Below are 22793 nucleotides of genomic sequence, written 5' to 3'. Positions count from 1 at the left end.
GTCATTTTAACACAGTGTCAGAGGGGCCTGAGAGCTTGCAGTGAGAAGATGCTGGTCTGGGTAAGGAACTGGGTGAATAGGAAGGTCACAGAAGGTGAGAGTCTGGTGTGGGTGAGGAATGGGGCTAGGTCCTCCACCAGGGAGGCAGGGATCCAAGGCTGGGCTCTAATCCTGGCAGGAGAAGTGCAGGCTGGGAAGGCCGCTTCCCAGGGCTCCCCTCCACCCTGGAAATACTACCTACCCATCTGGGACAGCATAGCCATTTCTCGATCCTATTTACCATTGTACTTTGTCCTGGGGCTCAGGGACCATGTGGGGTTGTGTGTGCCGACAGGGGTGGAGGAGGGGGACTCAGGGCCTCTGGTGTCCGGGAGGCTCAGATAGGTCAGGGTGTTCTCTGTTCACCTGCTGGACACTGGGCTGCTATGCTCAGGGGCAATGGCTCATACCACATCTCATCTATCCAGAGTGTAATAAAAAGATCCAGGTGCCTAAGGCAGCAAGGTGAATCTGGGCCCCAAACTTCTCAGCTCAGGTCCTGGTCTACCACTGACTTGCCTGGGACTTCAGGTACATCACTTTCTGTCTTGGCATTGTAATAGCCTCCATTGGGGCTGTGGAGCAGTGGTGTGTGGGAAAGCGTTGTGAGAAGTAGAATCAAGAGTAGCTGGTGTCAGCTGCCATGGTAGCTGCGATCCCAGCACTTTGGGAGGCCAAGGCAGGTGAATCTCTTGAACCCAGAAGTTGAAGACCAGCTGGAACAACATAGCAAAACCTTGTCTCTACAGAAAATACCAAAAATTAGCCAGGCGTGTTGGCGTGCGCCTATAGTCCCAGCTACTCTGGAGACTGAGGCTGGAGTACTGCTTGAACCCAAGAAGCTGAGGCTGCAGTGGGCTGTGATTGTGCCACTGCACACTCCAGCCTGGGTAACAGAGTGAGACCCTGTCAAAAAAAAAAAAAAAAAAAAAAGAAAGCAGGCGTGTGACTTTGGAAAACAGTCTGGCAGTTCATCTAAAAGTTAAACATAGCATCCCCGTATGGCCCAGCGGTTGCACTCCTAGGTATATACCCAACAGAAATGAAAACATATGTTCACACAAAAACTTTTACGTGACTGTTCATAGCAGCGTTATTCAGAGAAGTCAAAAAGTGGAAACAACCCAAAGCCACCAACGGATGAACGGATACAAAAAATGCAGTTATTTCCATATGACAGAATATTATTCAGCCATAAAAAAGAATGAAGTACTGATGAGTGTTATGACATGGAAGAATCTTGAAAACAGAAGCTAGGCACGGAAGGTCACATACTGTATGATTCCATTTTTATGATTGGCCGGAATAGGCCAATCCATAGAGACAGAAAGTAGGAGCAGGGGAAATTGGGGGGAGGGACAGCTAATGGGTACAAGGTTTCTTTTGGGGTATTGAAAATGTTCTGGAAATAGTGATGATGGGTGCACAACCTTATGAATAGAATAAAAACCACTGAATTGTACACTTTAAGGAAGAATTTAAATGATAGGAGAATGGTTTTTGTTTTAGAGACAAAGTCTTGCTCTGTCACCCAGGCTGGCATGCAGTGGCACGATCTCAGCTCACTGAAACTTCTGCCTCCCGGGTTCAAGTGATTCTCCTGCCTTAGTCTCCTGCGTAGCTGGGACTACAGGCACCCACCACCATGCCCGGCTAATTTTTGTATTTTAGTAGAGACAGGGTTTCACCATGTTGGCCAGGCTGATCTTGAACTCCTGACCTCAAGTGATCTGCCCGCCTCGGCCTCCAAAGTGCTGGGAGAATGTTTTTAAAAGAAAGAATAACGAGCATTTCCTTCTCCAGACTCCGTGCTAAGCACTTCCCAAGTGCCTTGTGTAATCCCCACATCAAGCCTAGAAGAGAAGAACTCTCATTATGCCTATTTCGTAGGTGAGGAAACTGAGGCAGGGGGAGGTTCAATAGCTTCCCCAAGGTGGCACAGCTCTGGTGCTACATGCAAATGCAAGGTCAGCGTGGACGGCATTGCACCTCCACTGAGACCACATGGTACTTTGTACAAGCTTTTCATGTGGACAGTCTCCTTGTTTGTCTTCCCTGTCAGCCCATGCGGACCTGGAGAGCAGACGCCTTATTCAGCGACTCCCCACAACACAGCTCAAGGCCTGGCTCATAGACGTCTGTTGAATGGAAGGAGCACTGCACTATCTTTGCCCTCTCGGCTGGTTTGCAGAGAAATCGACTTTTCACAAAAGCACAGCATCCGCTGTGAAATCTTCAGGCTGCCAGAGGCTGCTTCACACTCACCCTGAGGTTGCAGAGATGAGAGGCAAGAACACCTCAAATCGAGACAAAATGCATTTGTGGTTTTGAAGGAAAGTCGTTAGAAGACAAAGTCTGTCTTCCAAGGCCAAGGTTGCTCCAATTCCGTTTACTTAAAGTAGAAAGAAGACAATCCCTGCCCCGATGGGTCTGCGCTGGCTTGTAGGAAGGAGAGATTTTGCTGAGTATCCAACACTAACCGCAGGAGAGAGCAGAGGGGAGACAGTGGGAGCCAAAGCAAACATTCTGAAGTCAGAGATAATGGGAGAAGGTAAGAGGAAGAATAGGCTTGGAGGCCAAGCAGGAAGCAGGTCTGAAAGGAAGGGTGGGAAGGCAGGAAGCGTCCCGAGCACTTATGAGAAGACGGCCCTCCAGAGTCTGAGGGGAAGGTCTTGGAGGAACCTGGGCTGGCTGAGCTGGAGTCACAGCTGGCCTGGCTGAGACTCCTCCAACAGCCTGCTCCTGGGCCTCCCTGACTTGGGCCTCGTCCTGCCCTGTCATCCTCCATTTGAACCCAAAGTGTCCTTTCAACACACAGATTGCTCCTGTCCCCAAACCCTTCCACGGCTCCCCACTGAGAAGCATTCAGACGAGGCACTCCAGGCTTCAGAGTCCAAATGAAGTCGCAGGCCAGGCGCGGTGGCTCATGCCTGTAATCCCAGCACTTTGGGAGGCCAAGGCAGGAGAATTACTTGAGTCCAGGAGTTTGAGACCAGCCTGGCCAACATGGTGAAACCCCATCTCTACTAAAAATACAAAAATTAGCCGGGCGTGGTGGCACACGCCTATAATCCCAGCTACTCAGGAGGCTGAGGCACGAGAATCACTTGAACCCGGGAGGCAGAGGTTGCAGTGGGCCGAGATCATGCCATTGCACTCCAGCCAGGGTGACAGAGCGAGACCCTCCCTTTGTCCTTTCAGCTTCCCTTCCCCACTTCTCTCTGTGGCAATCCCCTAGGATCTCACGCACCAACCTTCTTATTCTTCCCCAAGTGAACTCCGCCTTTCCTGCTTTTTCTGTATTTTCTCTTTTTCCCAGATATGTCTCATCTCCTCCAATAGCTCCTTGTGGGACTATTTTGTCCACTTCTTTGAATCTCCCTCAATGTCTAATCCAGGGCTGGCCATGGATGCATGCTCAGTAACTACCAGAAAAATGAATCCAGTAGCCAGAAGGATGGAACACAGAAGGATCCTGGGCAACCGACCTGCCTAGTCCACGCTTATAGAGCTTTATGTGTTAGGCTGGGTTCACGGGTTTGCCAGGAAGCAGACCCTGGGGAAAGGGTGGGGTCTACACGGCATATCTGGGAGGTGGACGCTAACACAGAGTACGTTCGAGGGTAGCCACCTTTCTGAGCACCTCGGGCTCCATCCTGCTGATGTCCTCTGGGAAATGTGAAAAAGCACAACTTCTAGTTGTCCCACCTGGAGAGTAAAGGATGCTGAAGTATTTACCTCCCATCTCCCACTCACCTGGCTCAGGGCAGTTCCTGGGGTGTTTACACCTGTGGCCTGCTCCTGGCTCAGGCTGAAGGACACCTGTGGCGTGAGAGTCACAGATGCTTGCAGCAGGACCCCATGGGCAGGCTCCAGATGAGTGGGAGGGGATCAGACAGGCCCCCACTCTCCCAGCCTCTGTGCCTTTGCTGTGCTATTCCATCCCTGAACTGCCCTCTTCCAGGTCTCTTCTCCACTAGCAGTGAGCCCCTCCACCTCCTTTGAGGCCCAGCTACACGTTCTCCCTCTGGGAGGCTTCGCCTGACCACCCCAGGAGAGTTAGCGCCTCTCTCCGGTGGACTCCCACCAGCACCCTTCCTCTCTCTTTTTAAATTTTATTTTATCATCATTATTATTATTTTTGAGACAGGGTCTCATTCTGTCGTCAGGCTGGAGTGCAGTGGCACGATCTTGGCTCACTGCAGCCTTGACTTCCTGGGCTCAAGCGATCCTCCCACTTCACCCTTCTTCTCTTATCACTTTGGGCAGTGGCTCCCACAACAGCCACCCGCTGTTATCAACTTGCAACTGTGGTCTTGTCTGCCTGCCTCCTGGACTGCGAACTCCGCAAGGGTAAGGTCTCCGTCTGATTCATTGTGCCCCTAGCAGCAGCAGAGAGGTGTCCTGTGAGTGACTGCATGAGAACAGCTGAATGAATAAGCAACAATAATAACCAACTATGTGCCAGATTCTGAGCTAACCTCCTTACACGTGACGCTTGTTTAATCTACCCAGACACTTACTGGTAGGTGCTACTGTCACTGTTCACTTACAGATGAGGCGGCAGAAGCACAGAGGGCAAAAGCAACTTGCCCCAGGACCCCCGCCACGCCAAAAAAACAAGCAGCTGAGTGAGGAATGATGGAGAGGCCCCTCCCAGTCCCTTGGGAGCGCTGTACTCACCTCCTGCAAGTCGAGGATAGGAGACTATTAGCTCTGCCCATTGGCTCACGATGGCTCTTCAAAGCTGCTTTGGGCCAGGAAAGGATCTGCTGAATCTGCTGGGAGGATGTAGAGAAAGGAAGATATATGGGGCAGCAGAGAGGGAGGGTCCTGGAGCCTGCCCACCTGTGAGCAGTGAGTTTGAGGAGCTGGGTGGGGGGTCCTGTAGGAGCAGCCAGGGAGTGAAGTGCGGGATGAGGGTTGTTGGGCCACACGGTCACTGGGAGGGCAGGTGTGACAGTAGACCCTCCCAGCCACACAGCCCCTTCCAGATTTCTTTCTTTCTTCCTTTCCTTTCTTTCCCTTTCCCTTTCCCTTTCCCTTTCCCTTTCCCCTTCCCCTTCCCCTTCCCCTTTCCTTTCCTTTCTTTTTTGAGACGGAGCTCCACCCTGTCGCCCAGGCTGGAGTGCAATGGCATGATCTCGGCTCACTGCAACCGAGAAAAAGAGGTAATTATCCCTTTCTTATAAGGTGTAATAAGGATAAAATGAATTTGTTTTTTTTTTTTGAGGCAGAGTCTCACTCACTCTGTTGTTGTAATAAACTCTGCCTCCCAGATTCAAGTGATGCTCCTGCCTCAGCCTCCTGAGTAGCTGGGATTACAGGCACCCACCACCATGCCTGGCTAATTTTTGTATTTTTAGTAGAGACAGGGTTTCACCATGTTGGCCAGGCTGCTCTCGAACTCCTGACCTCAGCTGATCCACCCACCTCGGCCTCCCAAAGTGCTGGGATTACAGGCGTGAGCCACTGCACCTGGCCGTCTTCCAGATTTCTAAGCAGTTTCTTACCCATAATCCCACGTGCTCCTCACTTCACCCCAGCCCGGGTGGCGCGGGAAGGTGTGGGTTAGACGAGTCTGCACAAGATCACGAGCCAGAGCTGGGACTTCAAATTAGGTCACTTGGTCTGACCCCAAGTGCAGTATTCTTTCCACTGCCTCGTAGCTCTCAGCCCAGCCAGGATGGACCTTGTGGGTCAGATCTTGCTTTCCTGGAGGGACATTTGGGATCATGGGGAGAGAGAGCCAACATTAGTGCATACCAGACAAATTTCATCCATCCTTGCCGGAAGCGGTGGCTCATGCCTAATCCCAGCACTTTGGGAGGCCAACGTGGGTGGATCATTTGAGGCCAGGAGTTGAAGACCAACCTGGTCAAAACAGTGAAACCCTGTCTCTACTAAAAATACAAAAACTAGTTGGGCATGGTGGTGCACACCTGCAATCCCAGCTACTTGGGAGGCTGAGGCAGGAGAATCTCTTGAACCTGGGAGCTGGAGGTTGCAGTGAGCTAAGATAATGCCACTGTACTCCAGCCTGGGCCACAGAGTGAGTGAGACTGTCTCAAAAAAAAAATTAATTCCATCCTTATCACACCTTATGAGAAAAGGATCATTACCTCCTTTTCACAGTTGGAGAATCTGAGGCCCAGAGAGGTTCAGCAACTCAGCCAAAGACACAGCAAGTGATTAGAGGGCTAGGATGGGGACCCAGTTTGAATAGGCCCCAGAGTGGTTCAGCAACTCAGCCTAACACACAGCAAGTGATTAGAGGGCTAGGATGGGAACCCAGTTTGAACAGGCCCCAGAGCGGTTCAGCAACTCAGCCAAACACACAGAAAGCGATTAGAGGGCTAGGATGGGGACCCAGTTTGAACAGGCCCCAGAGCATAGGGTCTAACAGACAGTTGGGAGAAGAGGGCATTGGAAGGATTCATAAATTAGGATTTTTCCAGCTGGATTTGGCAACTGCACAGTTTACCTACAATCTACTCACCTTGATGGAGTTTATACCTAGAGATCCCTCACCCTGCAGAACAGGAGACAGACTCCCTGAGAGACCTGCAACTCACAGTTCACCCAGGAGCAGGCATGAGACACCCAGCCAAGGTCACAAGTAAGAGGCGGGTACCCATTGCTTCTGTGGCCACAGGCAACTGAGTGGACTAGCCACAAACACAGTGGTCACTAAGGGTTACACCTCAGGAGCTAGGGGGCCTCTGTCTGCTTCCTCTGAGACCCAGGGATGGACAGAGGCGCACAGCGGTGCCTCAGAGGGCGAGCAAGGATTTTGTTAGCCTCTATCTAGATCCCGACTGTTTTATGAAATTTGATTTGGCGTCTGGGGAAAAACTAGCTGTGATCCAGCAAGGGCAAAAGCACAGATGCAGGGGAAAAAAAAACTTGTCTCTTAAAATGCAAAAGCTTGAAGGTGCTTTCTGAAGATTGCAGTGAGATAATTCAATGGTAAAAGAGACATCCGTTCAGAATGGATAAAAATTTTGCAGGAATCACAGGGCAGGTTTCGGAAAGATGTTTTTGTAAGTAACATGAAACTAAGCTTTCAGGGACTGTTGAAGTTAGCTTTTAAGGAGAGGTGGAATTTCCCTTATTACATTAGGAAGATTTGGAATGAATAGAGAATCCTCCATGCAGTTAGGGTGGAAGGCACATAGGAAATACCAAAAAGTATTTAAAAATTTAAAACCAAAGGCTACAATTGTTTTTGTCTTTGCGGAGTTTTCCAAGCACATTCATTTCCCTGATATCATGTGATCTGCATGACCTTATTATGGCAAAAGAATAGTAAACATTGCACCCTTAAAAAAAAAAAAGCAGCTTCAATGAGATGTAATCCACAGACCATACAGTTCAACTATTTAAAGTGTGTAATTTGCTGGGCGCAGTGGCTCACACCTGTAATCCCAGTTCTTTGGGAGGCCAAGGCAGGAGGATCACTTGAGGTTAGGAGTTTGAGACCAGCCTGGCCAACATGGTGAAACCCCGTCTCTACTAAAAATACAAAAATTAGTCGAGCGTGGCAGTGGGTGCCTGTAATCCCAGCTACTCTGGAGGCTGAGGCAGGAGAATGGCTTGAGTCCAAGAGGCGGAAGTTGCAGTGAGTTGAGATTGGGCCACTGCACACCAGTTTGGGCAACAGAGCAAGACTCTATCTCAAAACAAAAACAAAAACAGGGTGTAATTCATTGAATTTTAGTATCGTAGTCCCCCTTATCTGTAGAGAATATGTTCCAAGACCCTCAGTGGATGACTGAAACTGTAGAAATCACTAGACTTGCTTGTTCTGTTTTTTCCTCTTTGTACATACCTAGAAAAAGTTTAATTTATAAATTAGGGGATGGCAAGAGATTAACGACAGTAACTAATAATAAAATAGAACAATTTTAACAATAAGCCAGCATCACTACTCTTGCATTCTGCGGGCATTATTAAGTAAAATAAGGGGTTACTTAAACACAGGCACTGCAGTATCAATACTGGCACTGAGAACCAAGGCGGCTATTAAGTGACTTACAGGTGGGTGTTCATACAGCATGGAGATGCTGGACAAAGGAATGATTTGCATGCCAAGTGGGATGGACCGAGACGACACAGGATTTCATCACGCCACTCAGAATGGAATACAATGTAAAACTTATGAATTGTTTCTTTCTGGATTTTTTTTTTTTTCAGATGGAGTTTCTCTCTGTCACCCAGGTTGGAGTGCAGTGGCGCGATCTCAGCTCACTGCAACCTCCACCTCCCGGGTTCAAGGGATTCTCCTGCCTCAGTCTCCCAAATAGCTAGGACTACAAGCACCCGCCACCATGCCTGGCTAATTTTTGTATTATTAGTAGAGATGGGCTTTCACCATGTTGGCCAGGCTGGTCTCGAACTCCTTACCTCAGGTGATCTGCCCACCTCAGCCTCCCAAAGTGCTGGGATTACAGGTGTGAGCCACCACGCCTGGCCTGGAATTTTCTATTTAATATTTTTGGACCACAGTTGACTATGGGTAACTGAAACCACAGAAAATAAAGCCACTTGCCCTGTTTTGTGTTTGCTTACACTCTTATTACTCCCTGAGTTTTTTTTTTTTTTTTTTTTTTTTTGAGACAGGATCTCCCTCTTTCACCCAGGCTGGAGTGCAGTGGTGCAATCACGACTTACTGCAGCGTCAACCTCCCAGGGTCAAGTGTTCCTCCCACCTCAGCCTCCTGAGTAGCTGGGACTACAGGTGTGCACCACCACACTCGGCTAATATTTAAATGCTTTAAATAGAGACAGGGTATCATTTTGTCACCCAGGCTGGTCTCAAACTCCTGGGCTCAAGTGATCCTCCCACCTCAGCCTCCCAAAGTGCTGAGATTACAGACATGAGCCCCACGCCCAGCCTCCCTGAACATATTTTATGAGTGTATTGTTTACTTGCCAGACTGTATTCACATAGTTGTTCTAATTTCGGAACATTTTTAAAAAATGAACTCTGTATCCATTAGCGGTCATTCCCAATTTCCCCTTTTTCCCAGCCACGGGCAAGCACTAATCTTCTTTCTATCTCTCTGGATTTACCTATTCTGGACATTTTATACAAATGGAATCTTACAACATGTGGTATTGTGGGTTGAATCGTGTCTCCCCCTCCCCTACCAAATTCATAAATTGAAGTCTTAACACCAGTATCTCGGAATGTGGCCTTATTTGAAAACAGGGTCATTGCGGATGCATTTAGTTTAAGAGAGGGTCATTAGAATGGGTCTTAATCCAGTACGTCTGGTAAAAAAAAAAAAAAAAAGGGGAAATTTAGATATGAAGATAGACACAGGGAGAACATCAGGTGAAGATGAAAGCAGAGATTGAGGTGATGCTTCTCTACGCCAAGGAACACCAAAGATTGCCAGCAAACACCAGAAACTAGGCATGAGTCATAGAACAGATTCTCCTTCACAGGCCTCAAGGGGAAGCAACTTTGGATACCTTGATCTTAGACTTCCAGCCTCCAGGACTGTGAGACAATAAATTTCTGTTGCTTAAGCCAGCCAGTTTGTGCTACTTTGTTATGGCAGCCCTGGGAAACTAACACATAATGGTCTTTTGTGTCTGGCTTTTTTCACTTAGCATAATGTTTTTTTTTCTTTACTTTTCTTTTCTTTTTTTTTTTTTTTTTTTTTGAGACAGAGTCTTGCTTTGTGGCCCAGGCTGGAGTGCAGTGGCACGATCTCTGCTTACTGCAACCTCCACCTCCTGGGTTCAAGCGATTCTCCTGCCTCAGCCTCCTGAGTAGCTGGGACTACAAATCTTTGTATTTTTAGTAGAGATGGGGTTTTGCCATGTTGGCCAGGCTGGTCTCGAACTCCTCACCTCAGGTGATCTGCCCACCTCAGCCTCCCAAAGTGCTGGGATTATAGGCGCGAGCACCGTGCCCAGCTAGCATAATGTTTACAAGGCTTTTTTCACTTAGCGTAATATTGTAGCCTATATTAGTATTTCATCCATTTTTCTGAATGAATAATATTCCACAGTATGGATGTAACACCTTTTATTTATCCATTCATCAGGCAATGAACATTTAATTGGTTTCCGGCTTTGGTTTATAATTTTAAAAGCCAGTTGCACATGGTGGCTCATGCCTGTAATCCCAACTCTTTGGGAGACCAAGGCAGGAGGATCACTTAAGCCCAGGAGTTCAAGGCTGCAGTGAGCTATGATTACATCACTGCACTCCAGCCTGGGTGACAGAGAGAGACCCCACTCCTAAAAAAAAAAAAAAAAAAAAAAAAAACTGCCATGAATATTCATGTACAAGTGTTATTAAATTATTATTAGAGACAGGGTCTTGCGATGTTGCCCAGGCTGGTCTCAAACTCCTGCGCTCAAGTGATCCCCCTGCCTCAGCCTCAGTCCCCTGAAGTGCTGGGATTACAGGTGACAGCCACTGCACTTGGCCCATGTACAAGTTTTTGCTGTATGTACATATGTTTACATGTCTTTTGGATATCTACCTATATTTTTGCTTTATGGGTGTGGAAACTGAGGCCCCAAGAGGTGACTTGCTCAAAGTTACCAGCTGGAACTCAAAAGAACTGTCCCTCTCATCTAAATGTGTTTGATTTCGAACTCAGAGCTCTTTCAACTGTATCACACACAAACACACACACACGCACTCATGTTCATTCACACATACACACACCAACACCAGCCAACAAACGCTCCTTTGAGCCCTTTGCTTTGTCCAGAGTGCAAAAGTTCAAGAGAGGCAAACAGAAGTGGCACGATGCTGAGAGAGATAAATGAGGCTTCCAAAGAATAAATAAGTCAGAACATTGATTTGAATATTACCAAGGGATAGACCAGAAACATTTAACGGATTATAAAGAGGTTAGTGAAGAGCGAATGGCCCGAATTTGGCCTTAGGAGCATGCACACCACTCCTATTGATCGCGATGAGATTTCTGGAAGTGAACGCACTTTACCAGAAAAACAGTATGCAAGTCAAAGATGTTGCTGTGGAGAGAGCCACACTGGAAATCAGGACATGGCCCTGCTCATGGAAGGCTGTGACCACCCAGTTATTTACTCACGGAGGGCGGAGGCAGCTTACATCAGGAAAGTTGCTTACTCTCAGGGTTAGTACAGGAAGATTTGATTTCACCGTTTCTGTGAGTGAGCCGGATCAGAAGCTATTCTGAGCGTCCTCAAAGGAAATGTGCCAGAAATCATAAATAAAGAAGTCAAGCGTATCCAGTGGCCATATCAAATGTGACATTCCTGAATAATATAGAAACATGCTATCTTTCAAGCTGCTGATTCTTAAAAAAGGAAAAAGTAGAAAATACCTTAGTCCCAGGGAACAAGAGAAGCCTATAGAGTTAAAACCTAAACCGAGACAACATAATTCATGATGTAAAGAGAAAAGCAGTGTTTATCAAAGTGCGAGACTCAGCCATTCGTTGAACGTATCTTTATTTTTGACAGTCTCTGCACCAGTCACTCTGTCCCCACTGTTCTCTAGCCCCCGGCTCTGCTTTATTTTTTCTTACAGTAGTATTTCGTACAGGCTTATTGTTCCCTGGACACATTGTATAAGTGTATTGTTGACTTGCTTATTGTTTATCTCCCAGGCAGGAACTAAAAGTTCTAGGACAGAAACCTGTTTCTTCTTGCTCACCTCACTTCCAGATGTTGGTTCCAATTTCCTAATTCACCTCCCTGGCTCCTTTGACCTCTTTCCAATCCATTTTCCTGAAACCAGGCATGTCATTTCCCTGCTAAAAGTCTTCAGGTTGTCCTCTGGCCTGTGGGACCTAGAGGGTTGCATGCTGAAAGGGGCCTGGGCTCCCCATTCTTTGCTACCTGACATCAGGAGGTTCCAGATGAAAACACTTTTTGACCCCCATCTCTGGCTTAGGGCATTTGACATTTTTCCAGGAGCTCTCACCTCTCAGGGCTGCTCTCCCCTGATTTCAGCATACTCCCTTGGGTGAGAAGGAAGGAAAGAAGGAAGGAAGGAAGGAAGGAAGGAAGGAAGGAAGGAAGGAAGGAAGGAAGGGAGGGAGGGAGGGAGGGAGGGAGGGAGGGAGGGGAGGGAGAGGGAGGGAGGATTTTTTCACCATGCTTTGATTTAATTTGCTCAGCTACTAATCAAGGTGTTGCTCATCTCTCCTGGGACATATCCTTGCACTGTCCAGGCTGAAGGCAGGTGACGCCTCAACTGATGCCACTGCATTGCAGAAGGGTCATTCCTGCAGTCAGCCCCTGACAGTGCCCCCTCTGGGGAAGAGAGGGTGCAGGGACAGACGAGAGGAAGGACCTTGCTGAGTTGTGCTGACACTGGCCAGGAGCGGCCTCGCTCTGCTGAGTCAGACATTGTTTGGGGTACGTGTGGCTGCATTAAGGAATACAGACCACTCCGGTGGCTGCTGTTGAGGATGGCCAAGGTCATCAGAGGACAGGAAGCTAAGCCACCTGGCTACTCTCTCTGGAGCTCAGAATGGTGTTCAGGACCAGGAACATCCTTCAGGGGCCAGTGCTGTTCTAGTGTCCTCCAGGCTTTGGGGTGCCACCTGCCAGAGGCATTCTCTGCTCTAGGGCCCCTCCATCAGCTCCTCCACCTCCATGGCCCAGATGGGGCCATGGGTCCTTCCCCTGTCCACTAATGTCTCTATCCTACCTTCATCCCACCTCCTGACTTCTGCCTCTACTTCTCATTTATTCTTAGCTTCCTCTTGCTACCTTCTGTCTATGTCATTTGGCTTCTGCATTGGGGAAACCAGAGTCCTGCCTCTCTCCAGAGGCTCACTCTCAAACTCTGCCACAGAGGCTGTGTGGGCTCAGCTGGTCACCCATACACCTGCAGTGCTGCCTCAGAAGTCACTACCCTGTTCGTGGGGTGGCTGCCTTTGCAACAAGCCCCTACCTTAATCCAGTGTGCAAGGGGTGGGTACATGGGTAGCTTTTTTCTAGAAGGGGCTGTGGGCATGGCAATTCCTTTTTTTTTTTTTTGAGACGGAGTTTCGCTCTTGTTGCCCAGGCTGGAGTGTAGTGGTGCGATCTCAGCCCACTGCAACCTCCGCCTCCTGGGTTCAAGCAATTCTCCTGCCTCAGCCTCCCGAGTAGCTGGAATTACAGGCATGCGCCACTGTGCCTGGCTAATTTTGTATTTTTAGTAAAGACAGGGTTTCTCCACATTCGTCAGGCTGGTCTCAAACTCCCGATCTCAGGTGATCCGCCCGCCTCAGCCTCCCAAAGTGCTGGGATTACAGACCTGAGCCACCGCACCTGGCTCCCATGGCAACTCTTAGAACATAATACGTCTTTCTCACAGCCAGCTGCTGTGGCTCATGCCTGCAATCCCAGCACTTCAGGAGGCCAAGGTGGGAGGATAGCTTGAGCCCAGAAGTTCGAGCCCAGCCTGGGCAACATAGGGGGACCCCCATCTCCACAAAAAATACAAAATTAGCTAGGTGTGGTGGTGTGTGTCTGTGGTCCCAGCTACTTGGGAGGCTTAGGCAGGACGATCACTTGAGCCTGAGAGGTCGAGGCTGCAGTGAGCTGTGATCGCACCACTGCATTCCAGCCTGGGTGATAGAGCGAGACTCTGTCTCTAACCAAAATTTAAAAATTAAAAAAAATACATCTTTTCCCAATATAGATGGCAAAGGAGCAAATGAGATTGTGGAGGTGGATACGCTTTGGAAGGTATAACAGGCTGTATTGGTACAAAATAATATTAATTATTGATAATTATTGATAATTAACGTAGCCATTATTGTGGCTACTAATGAAAGTTTTGCTTCCCTGGAACTTGTGGGCCAAGGGCAAGGGTTACCAATGGCCAAGGTCTTTGATTCCCAAACTCTCGCCAGGAAAGTTGCTGGGACACCCAGCCTCCCTCTGCCGCCCTGCATTAAAGCTGCTTCGTCTAGAATCCTCTGAATCTGCCTCCCTGTCTCACTGTTGCTCCTCTGGTGGCTCAGGGCTCCCCCATCCCAAAGTACACGGATCTTCAGGCCCCAAAGATTCCCAGGTGCTTTCATTTCAGAGCTACTTCCACCAAGGACCCACAACCTTCCAAAGGGCTGGGACCAGCTTGCTCTTCTTCTCAGCCCTGCCCAGGGGATGGGCAAGGGGGTCGTGGCTGCCCACAACCCCTAGTCCGCATACTCCAGCCCCGTGGAGAGAAGGACGCTTCCTCTATCGAAGTCTTAAATTCCAGAGAAGTGACAATGGCTGATTGAGCTTGAGTCAGAAGTCCACACTGGATAATCAGCTACAACCAAGGGCCATGTTGTACAAACATAGCTGCCAGGAGCCCAACTCTGAGAAAGGGAGTGGGCAATGGTTGAGGGAGTCACTCAGGGCCAAGCAGATACCCCGATGAGGTCCTTTACACCAGGGAAGCTGGCATACATCAGAGGGCTTGGAGCCTGTCACAGTAACACGCTGCCACTAGATCTCTCCTAGCGCCTTGGGTTTTCTCTACTGTGGAGCTCACAGCTCACAGCAGGACCTAGGAGACAATATTCCGTGTAATGGAATTCCCCACAAAAAAATTCATGTAATGTGGCATTTACAACTCAAATGATGCCACAGATGGGTTGCATGTTATGGTCAAAGTCAGAACCAGTTTCCCTCTGGCAATGTGGTGTGATTGGTGAAGATTATTTTTTATTTTTATTTTTATTTTTATTTTTTTTTGAGACAGAGTCTCGCTCTGTCACCAGGCTGGAGTGCAGTGGCACAATCTCAGCTCACTGCAACCTCCACCTCCTGGAGTGCAGTGGCACAATCTCGGCTCACTGCAACCTCCGCCTCCTGGTTCAAGCGATTCTCCTGCCTCAGCCTCCCGAGTAGCTGGGACTACAGGCGTGCACCACCACCCCTGGCTATTTTTTGTATTCTTAGTAGAGATGGGGTTTCACCATATTGGTCTCAATCTGTTGACCTCGTGATCCACCTGCCTCGGCCTCCCAGAGTTCCGGGGGTTACAGGCGTGAACCACTGTGCCTGGCCGATTGACGATGATATTAAAGAAAGCCTAAGCAAAACCAGCTCCCAGGACCTGTTGCCACAGCTGCAAGTTTCCTTTGGAGCCACTCCCCTGGTTCCAGGTGCTGGGCCTGTGCTTAGTCAGGGCTTGGTTGGTCATAAAACAGAAATTCACTGAGCTCCGGGAGTGATCACCTGTTGCTTTTGCCTATTTGGATTCTTTCCCCATCATTCTGAAAACGGCCCTGTGATTTCTTTTTTTAAAGGATTCTTCACCCTATCTTAGTCTGTTTGACTTAGGTGGGCCTGACCCCAATCCTCAGATACAGAGGTAAGTACGTGGATTGCAGTAGGTCAAGGGGGTCATGTGACCCTGTCTGGGCCAATGACAGTCAGCCCTGGGACCTTTTCTAGATGAGCCAATGGATCAGCAGAAACCCTGGTCTGCAGAGGCGAGAAAAAGGACCAGATATGCAGAGAAAAGCAGAAATGGGAGATTGTGTGGAGGAAGAATGGAGACAGGGAGAGAGAGAGAGAGAAATGGAGGCAGAAGCAACCTTCTCATTCCTGTGACTTCTGGTTATTCTTCCTATAGTAGGAGTCCATGTGACTTTCCCCTTTGCTTTATAATAACCTCCATTTTTAGTTGAAATTCTCTATTAGTCAAGATTCATTCAATTTTTACATGACAGGAACTCAGATTAAATTAGTTTAAACAAGAAAAGGGGAATGTATTGGTTCATATAATTGGAAAACTCAGGGGATGAATTCAGGTATGGCTGGATCTAGGGCTTCAAATGATATCACCAAGATATTGTCTTTTAGCTGAATGCGGTGGTGGCTCATGGCTGTAGTTCCAGGTACTTGGGAGGCTGAGGCATGAGGGTCACTTGAGCCCAGGAGTTCAAGCCTGCAAAGAGCTATGATCTTGCCACTGCACTCCAGTGTGAGTGACAGAATGAGACCCTATCTCAGAAAAAAAAAAAAAAAAAAAAGACACTTCTTTTTTTTTTTCTTTGTGTTGGCTTCATTATTTGTTAGGTTTTTCCCATAAGGTAGAAAAGATGGCCGCCAGTAACTCCAGGCTTACATAAAAACCCCTGAAAGACAGCACCTCTTTCCTAATAGTTTGGCAAAGTCCAGGCCGATTCCCCTGCTGTTGGTCAAGGCTGTTTGCTTTCAACGCTGTGGGGATGGGGGTTGGAAGGTGCAGAGAAAGAGGAAGGAAGGGCATGACATGTTTTTAGTGTCCACGAATGTGAAGTCCCTGTCAAGCCCATTTGCATGTGACAGTGACAGAGCCCCTTTACAACCTCAACAAGGAGGGCCAGTCCTGTGCAATGAAACCTCCTGTTTCTGAGCTCTTCATGGGCTTGTATTTTAAAATAATATATATATTTATATATTATAAAATTATATTAAATATGTTTTATACAGATAACATATTTAATATGATATAATATATAATCTATAACATATTTAATATAATTTTATTATATTAATTATTTATAATATATATTATAAATAATTATATAAATATTATATAAAATATAAATATTACATAAAATATAATTATAAATATACATAATATAATTATAATAATATAAATATTATTATAATTATATATTACATATATAATTTGAGAGAGAGAGAGGCAGGTCTTGCAATGTTGCCTAGGCTGGTCTTAAACTTCTGGCCTTAAATGATCCTCTTGCCTTGGCCTCGCAAAGTGCTGGGATTACAAGTGTGAGCCCCCACACGCTGCCTCTTCATGGGTTCGAATAGGCAAAGACGGGCAGGATTTGGGAAAGGGTATGGGAAGAATTTGAAGGGGTGAACAACAACAACAGCTAACATGATAGAGCTGGCGCTCTGCTAAGTGTTTCCCATAGCTCTTTTACGAAATCCTCACCACCAACCTACTATCTTCAACTTTTATTATCCTCACTTGCAGATGCGATTAAGGTTCAGAGAGGTTAGGTAACTCTCCTGTGATCACACAACTGACAAAATGCAGAGCCAGGCCGGGCGCGATGGCTCACGCCTGTAATCCCAACACTTTGGGAGGCTGAGACGGGCGGATCACGAGGTCAGGAGTTCAAGACCGGCCTGGCCAACACAGTGAAATCTCATCTCTACCAAAAATATAAAAAATTAGCTGAGCGTGGTGGCAGGTGCCTGTAATGCCAGCTACTCAGGAGGCTGAGGCAGGAGAATCACCTGAACCCAGGAGGAGGGGGGTTGCAGTGAGCGGAGATTGAGTCACCGCACTCCAGCCTGGGCAACAGAGTGAGACTCTGTCTCAAAAAAAAAAAAAAAAAAGCAGAGCCAGGTTCACAGTCAGGCCATGTGGGAGCAGAACGCTTGCATTTAACCACGACACTGTCTTGCCTCTCAAGGGAGAGAGATGCACAAAGGATGAAGGAAAAAGCCTGAGGAGGCTGGGAGTTGCGGTGCCATGGGAGGTAAAGGTGCCAGGGAAAACTTCCTGAAGAGGGAGTTAACAAAAGAACTTTTATTTATGTTTTATCTTTTTTTTTTTTTTTTTTGAGATGGAGTCTCGCTCTGTTGCCCAGGCTGGAGTGCAGTGGTGCGATCTCAGATCACTTCAACCTCTGCCTCCCAGGTTCAAGCGATTCTCCTGACTCCGCCTCCTGAGTAGCTGGGATTACAGGCACCTGCCACCACACCAAGCTAATTTTTGTGTTTTTAGTGGAGATGGGGTTTTGCCATGTTGGCCTGGCTGGTCTCGAGCTCCTGACCTCAAGTGATCTGCCCACCTTGGCCTCCCAAAGTGTTGGGATTACAGGCGTGAGCCACCGCACCCGGCCACAAAAGAACTTTTAAGAACAGGATTGTCCACTGTTCGTTGGAAGGTATATGAATTGCAGCACTTCTTAAAACCATCCTTCTGACCTCCCTAAATCTCCCTCTGCCTGCTTTATACACAAATACCTTCTGAGATGGGTTTCTGGTGAAATAGAGGAAGGTGCTGGCTGAGTTCCACGTCTCAGTTAGAGCTGTGTCAAAATGAAACAGCAGGCCTGGGTCAGCGGCCCAAGCCAGACACTAAACGAATTTAGCAGAAGCCGCAGCTCTGATGCAGACGGGAGTGTGAAAAGACAAGCCATTCCAGAAGTCTCCGAAATATTGGGGACAGCGTTGCACTTCCATAGGGTGTGAAATATGCATTTGAACTGATATTTTTGAGATAGTCAAGAGGAAGGGAGGCCCCAGCTGACAAATGGGTTACACAAAGATGGTAAACTGATGCCCCAAACCCTGGGAATATCAGCTACCCCTCTACGCCCCCATGCCTCCCCTTGGGCTGGAGTTGGAGGATCTAGGGTATGTTTGGCATGGGGTGGGCTGATGATATATATAAGGAAAAGGCCAGAGAGAGGCTTGGAGTCCTTGGGTCTCAGTTTCTGAAGGCAAAAACCTTCTTATCGGTACTGGGGCATAAGGACAGTCAAATGAACTTCTAAGGGGAGGGTCCTTGATGCTGGCTCCCAGATCCTGGGCTGGCTTTGCTGCCATTAATGGAAGGGTCCCAGGGCTTGGCGTGGAGCTGACTCTGAAGACAGGCCTCAATTGGCTCCTGTTCTAAGGAGAAGGGAAGACAGGGGCAGGGAGCCAGGCAGAACTTGGCAAGGGACAGGGAGGAGGGAATGAGACCAGGCTGGTAAACTCTGATGAGGAGAAAGTCTGGAACGCTGGACCTGGAATGGGAGGGCAGCATGGGCCTGGAGGGACTGCCTCAGAGACGGCCGGAGCAGCAGCCAGAGCCAGGAAAAGGGAGATGGCAGGAAGCAGGGAGGTAAACTTGTCCCTCTGCCCACCTGGGCAGACTCAAAAGCCATTAGGTTTCCCAGAGCAGCAGGCTTGGGGAGAGATGCATCTTGTCTGCTGCCAGAGGGTAGGTCTGGCCAGGAAGACAGCCAGGAGCCGGATCTGGCAGCTGCGGGGCTCTTAGGTGAGTTCCTAGCTTTCCTCCCTTCCCTCGGTGTCGGCTTCTCCCAGGCTCCGTTTGTTCTTCTTGCTGCCACTTCTCTCCCTCTATGCTCTCCCTCCGAGGCTTGCAGTGTCACCTGCATCCTGATGACTCCCAGAGTTCCAGCTTCTTCCCTGAGTTCTCTCCTGGGAGCCCCTGATCTGGCATCCTTCACCCCATGCTGTGCCACAGACCCTCAAATTCAGGGGGTCCCAAATTGAATTCTTCTGCTGCCCTGGGGATAGGGAGCAAAAGGTGACAAGCGCTCCTTTCTTCCTCCCCCAGTCCCCGCCCGCAAAGGGGAGAGCCACGCGCCTCAAGCCCCCTGTCTGAGCCAGCTTCCCAGGAATCCGACCCCACCCTTGGCCTCGCGCCTCCCTGCCTCATGCTGCTGCTCTCCTTCCTTGCCATCCAATCTGGGCTCTCCCTCTCGGCTGCCTTCGCACCATGCTGCAGAAGCCATGGCCCCCGCTCCCCGGGAAAACGCAAGGTGAGGGGATCCTGAGATTTGGTTTGGCCTTGGAGGGAGAGGTCACCCTGAGCTTTAAGTCAACCTAGGGAGGGCATGGGGCAGAGGACAGAAACCCAGCCAACAGCACAGGGACCTGTTTCCTTCAATACTCTGTTCCCTGCAGAGCTGGCTCCTTGGGGACTGCATAGAGAAGAGTGAAGGGAAAGACGGTGTCAGACCTTCCTGGGTCCCTCTGTCTAAAACCTCTCAATAAAACCTCATTCCATCCTTTTCTCCAACAATCTTTCCCCCTTCAAATCCACTCTTGCTTTTGTATTTACTTTATAATCAGCTGAGGACCTTTAGCTCTTAGGTTTCCAGTTATGACACAATTTTATTTTTCCAGTAACTGCCACCAACAGGACTCTATGAAGCCCTCTGCCTGGCTGGGAGTTATATGTCTTTGACTATACCTGGGTTCCATTTCTTTCAGATGGTTTTGGCTATAGGAACAGTCTTATTCTAGTTAAGACCCGGTAATTTTAAAACTTCAGGCTGAGGCTGGGCGTGGTGGCTCATCCCTGCAATCCCAGCACTTTGGGAGGCCGAGGGGGGCAAATCACCTGAGGTCAGGAGTTTGAGACCAGCCTGGTCAACATGGTGAAACCCTGTCTCTACTAAAAATACAAAAATTAGCTGGGCGTGTGGCAGGCGCCTGTAATCCCAGCTACTCGGGAGGCTGAGGGGAGAGAAAAGCTGAGGCGAGAAAATCGCAGACCCAGGAGGCAGAGGTTGCAGTGAGCCGAGATCACGCCATTGCATGCCAGCCTGGGCAACAAGAGCAAAACTCTGCCTCAAAAACAAATAAACAAAACAAAACAAACAACAACAACAAAAGCCTTCAGGCTCAGATTTGTCTCAAAATTTTCTTCTTCCTCTGCAAGGCAAGCTGGGCTGGGAGCTCTAAGGGCTTGAAGTGTGAATGTGTGTGTGTTTTGGGGAGTTCAGAGGTCACACAAACACACCCCTTCTCTGGGCTCACCCCTAGGGTTGGGGCTTGAGGAGAAGAAAGAAGGACACAGCTGTCTCTGGACTGACCCTTGGCTAGAAGACTGTGTGGTTCCCCTTCTGTGAGCCATGGCTATGGTGGGCTGGGCTCAAAGCCTGGCACCTGGCGGTTGTAGGTGAAGGCCCCTATAGGACCCACTGATCAGGGACTCAATTCCAGGCCCCTTCCTCAGGCACTGGTGGTTTCTCCCCAGACAAGCGACACCTTCCAGTTAATCCTTGGCCAGCCCCTGTGCCACACCCCTCCCTTATGTTGAGATTCTTGGACCCATGCTGAGAGAGTTCAAGCATGGGTTCAAGAATCTGCAGCCCCCAAGTCTTACCTTCCATAGCCTCTGCTCCCAGACCCCTGTGTCTCCCAGGAACCAGAACCCCAGGGGCCTTTCACTGGCGCTGCTCTCCACAACCCCATCTGGTGGCCCTGGGGCTGAGCAGATGTCCGGCCAGGGAATGACACGTGAGTCCCCCCGCTTCTTACAGTCACCCCCAGACTTGATCAGCAGATCAAGTCTCCCCTCCTCTGCAGAGTTCTGAGGGGTAGAGAAGACATTTTTATGTCTGAAAAGGTGTATGTGTGCAAATTCTGGTGTCTCTCAGGGTAAAGCTCAACCAGATCGATTTGGCCTTTCTCCCCCTGGGGGACAGAGTCTCAGGGTGGCTCTCACTGGTGACCTCTGCAACAGAAGATTCCTATCAGGACCTCCCATGGTGCCTTTACACCAGCCTCGCCCACAGCATCTTCCCAGACACAGGGCCAGGCATCCGGAAGTCAGGGAGTCACCCTAACTGTCCTCTCCTTTTCCCTGCCTCACAACATCTCCTCGGTCACCAGACCTACTTCTCTGCTCCTGGTTCAGGTTCAGGTTCATGGCCTGGACGTCGGCACGGGTCTCACTAGTTTCCCTGCCCAAGTTCCTCCCCTCCACTGGCCTTCCTAAGCCTTAGTCTTAGTTTCATCACTCCCCTTCACATCTGATGGCTCCCTATTACCCAGAGAATCATCTTTCAACTTCTCACTCTCAAATTCTAGGCTTCTCTTGATGTGATCTCCACCCTCATCTCCAGCTAGGTACACACAGTGTGACAGCTCGTAGTGACTGGCCCCAGAGCACTGTGTTGAGGACTGTGAGGTTGAATCAGGGTTCAGCGGGAAGGAGAATGCGGTGATCAATTAGTGATGCCTGCCATGGACTCAGGGGTGGCAGAACTGCAAGGTTTTTGCCACCCTGTGCGAGTCATATTAAACTGTCCACATTTCCCCACCTGGAATCCAGCTGGACTCTCCTTCCTTCCTTTCTCCATGGCTCAGGATTGGGATATGAAGACCCATGTCTCAGGTTATTGCCACCACGAACTCACCATTCTCCCCCACACTTGCCAAATATTTACACATGCTGCTCCCCGCTGCCAAGACTCCCTTCCACTTGTCCTCCATTGGACAAATCTCTCCTCATTTTTCTGTCCTGATGAACTCGGGTGATCACGTTTCTCAGTTGCCTGGGCTTGCACTGTGGTGCTGGCATTATTAATAACCAATCATTATTAATAGCACCCCTTTCACTTTCACACCTGTCTCAGTTTGCACTATGAATCATCCATGCTTACCTGGATTCTAGCACACGTGATGCCAAAGACCCTTGTGTCATTTAGGTCTGTCTTGTCAGCACTCAGCCCAGTGTCTGGCACAGATAGGATCGTTGGAGTGGAGTGGAATTGAGCTGATGGGAAGAAGGAGAGAAAGCAGGCAGAAGGGTGAGGTGGGGAGACCCAGTGGCCCCAGTCAGAGGAGTGGAATAGTCAATAACAACATCAGAGAAGAAACCAGGGCTTGCAATCAGGCCTGCAGATCACGCCTGGGAGGGGAGGGGCCGTGATAGAGACACCGATGGGGTAGAACATAAACAATCTGATGAGGAAGGCCCAGACCTTGCTGGCTCACTCATGGCATCGGAAAGTAAGAGATCTAAAAATAAAGCTGGCAGACAGAGAGGAAGTGGGCTCAGCCGAGGCGCAGCCCTGTGCCACTGGCTGCCGGCTCCCGGTGGCCAGGCTCCGAGGGGGTCCTGGTGACAGGGCTGAAGCCTCAGGGTCTCTACACATGCAGTTCTCACTGCTTGGAATGTGCCTTTCCTGAGCCCTTCCCCCAGCAAACTCCTCTTCATGAAGACTTCAGCTTAAAGGACCCTTCTAATTATTCTCTGACTCCCACCCCCTCCCGCAACCCACATCCTGGATAGATCAGTCCTCCCT

The 22793-nt window shown here is 49.0% G+C and overlaps 1 long non-coding RNA gene across 2 annotated transcripts; it reads right to left on the bottom strand.

Annotated features, from left to right (window-relative positions):
• Positions 1–4722: 4722 nt before the first annotated feature.
• LOC134736171 (uncharacterized) lies at positions 4723–22485 on the bottom strand. 2 transcript variants are annotated; one of them, XR_010119977.1, is made up of 3 exons: positions 22149–22485; positions 5553–5754; positions 4723–4820 (listed from the first exon to the last, which is right to left on the bottom strand). It is a non-coding gene; the product is annotated as an uncharacterized lncRNA (long non-coding RNA). The 2 variants fall into 2 exon arrangements; XR_010119978.1 differs by having other exon boundaries at positions 4723–4817.
• Between the last annotated feature and the right edge of the window lie 308 nt (positions 22486–22793).

This window comes from Symphalangus syndactylus, chromosome 3 (genome assembly GCF_028878055.3).
Source record: "Symphalangus syndactylus isolate Jambi chromosome 3, NHGRI_mSymSyn1-v2.1_pri, whole genome shotgun sequence".
In the NCBI taxonomy this organism is placed as follows: domain Eukaryota; kingdom Metazoa; phylum Chordata; class Mammalia; order Primates; family Hylobatidae; genus Symphalangus; species Symphalangus syndactylus.
This window is presented reverse-complemented; position numbering and strand designations above follow the sequence as displayed.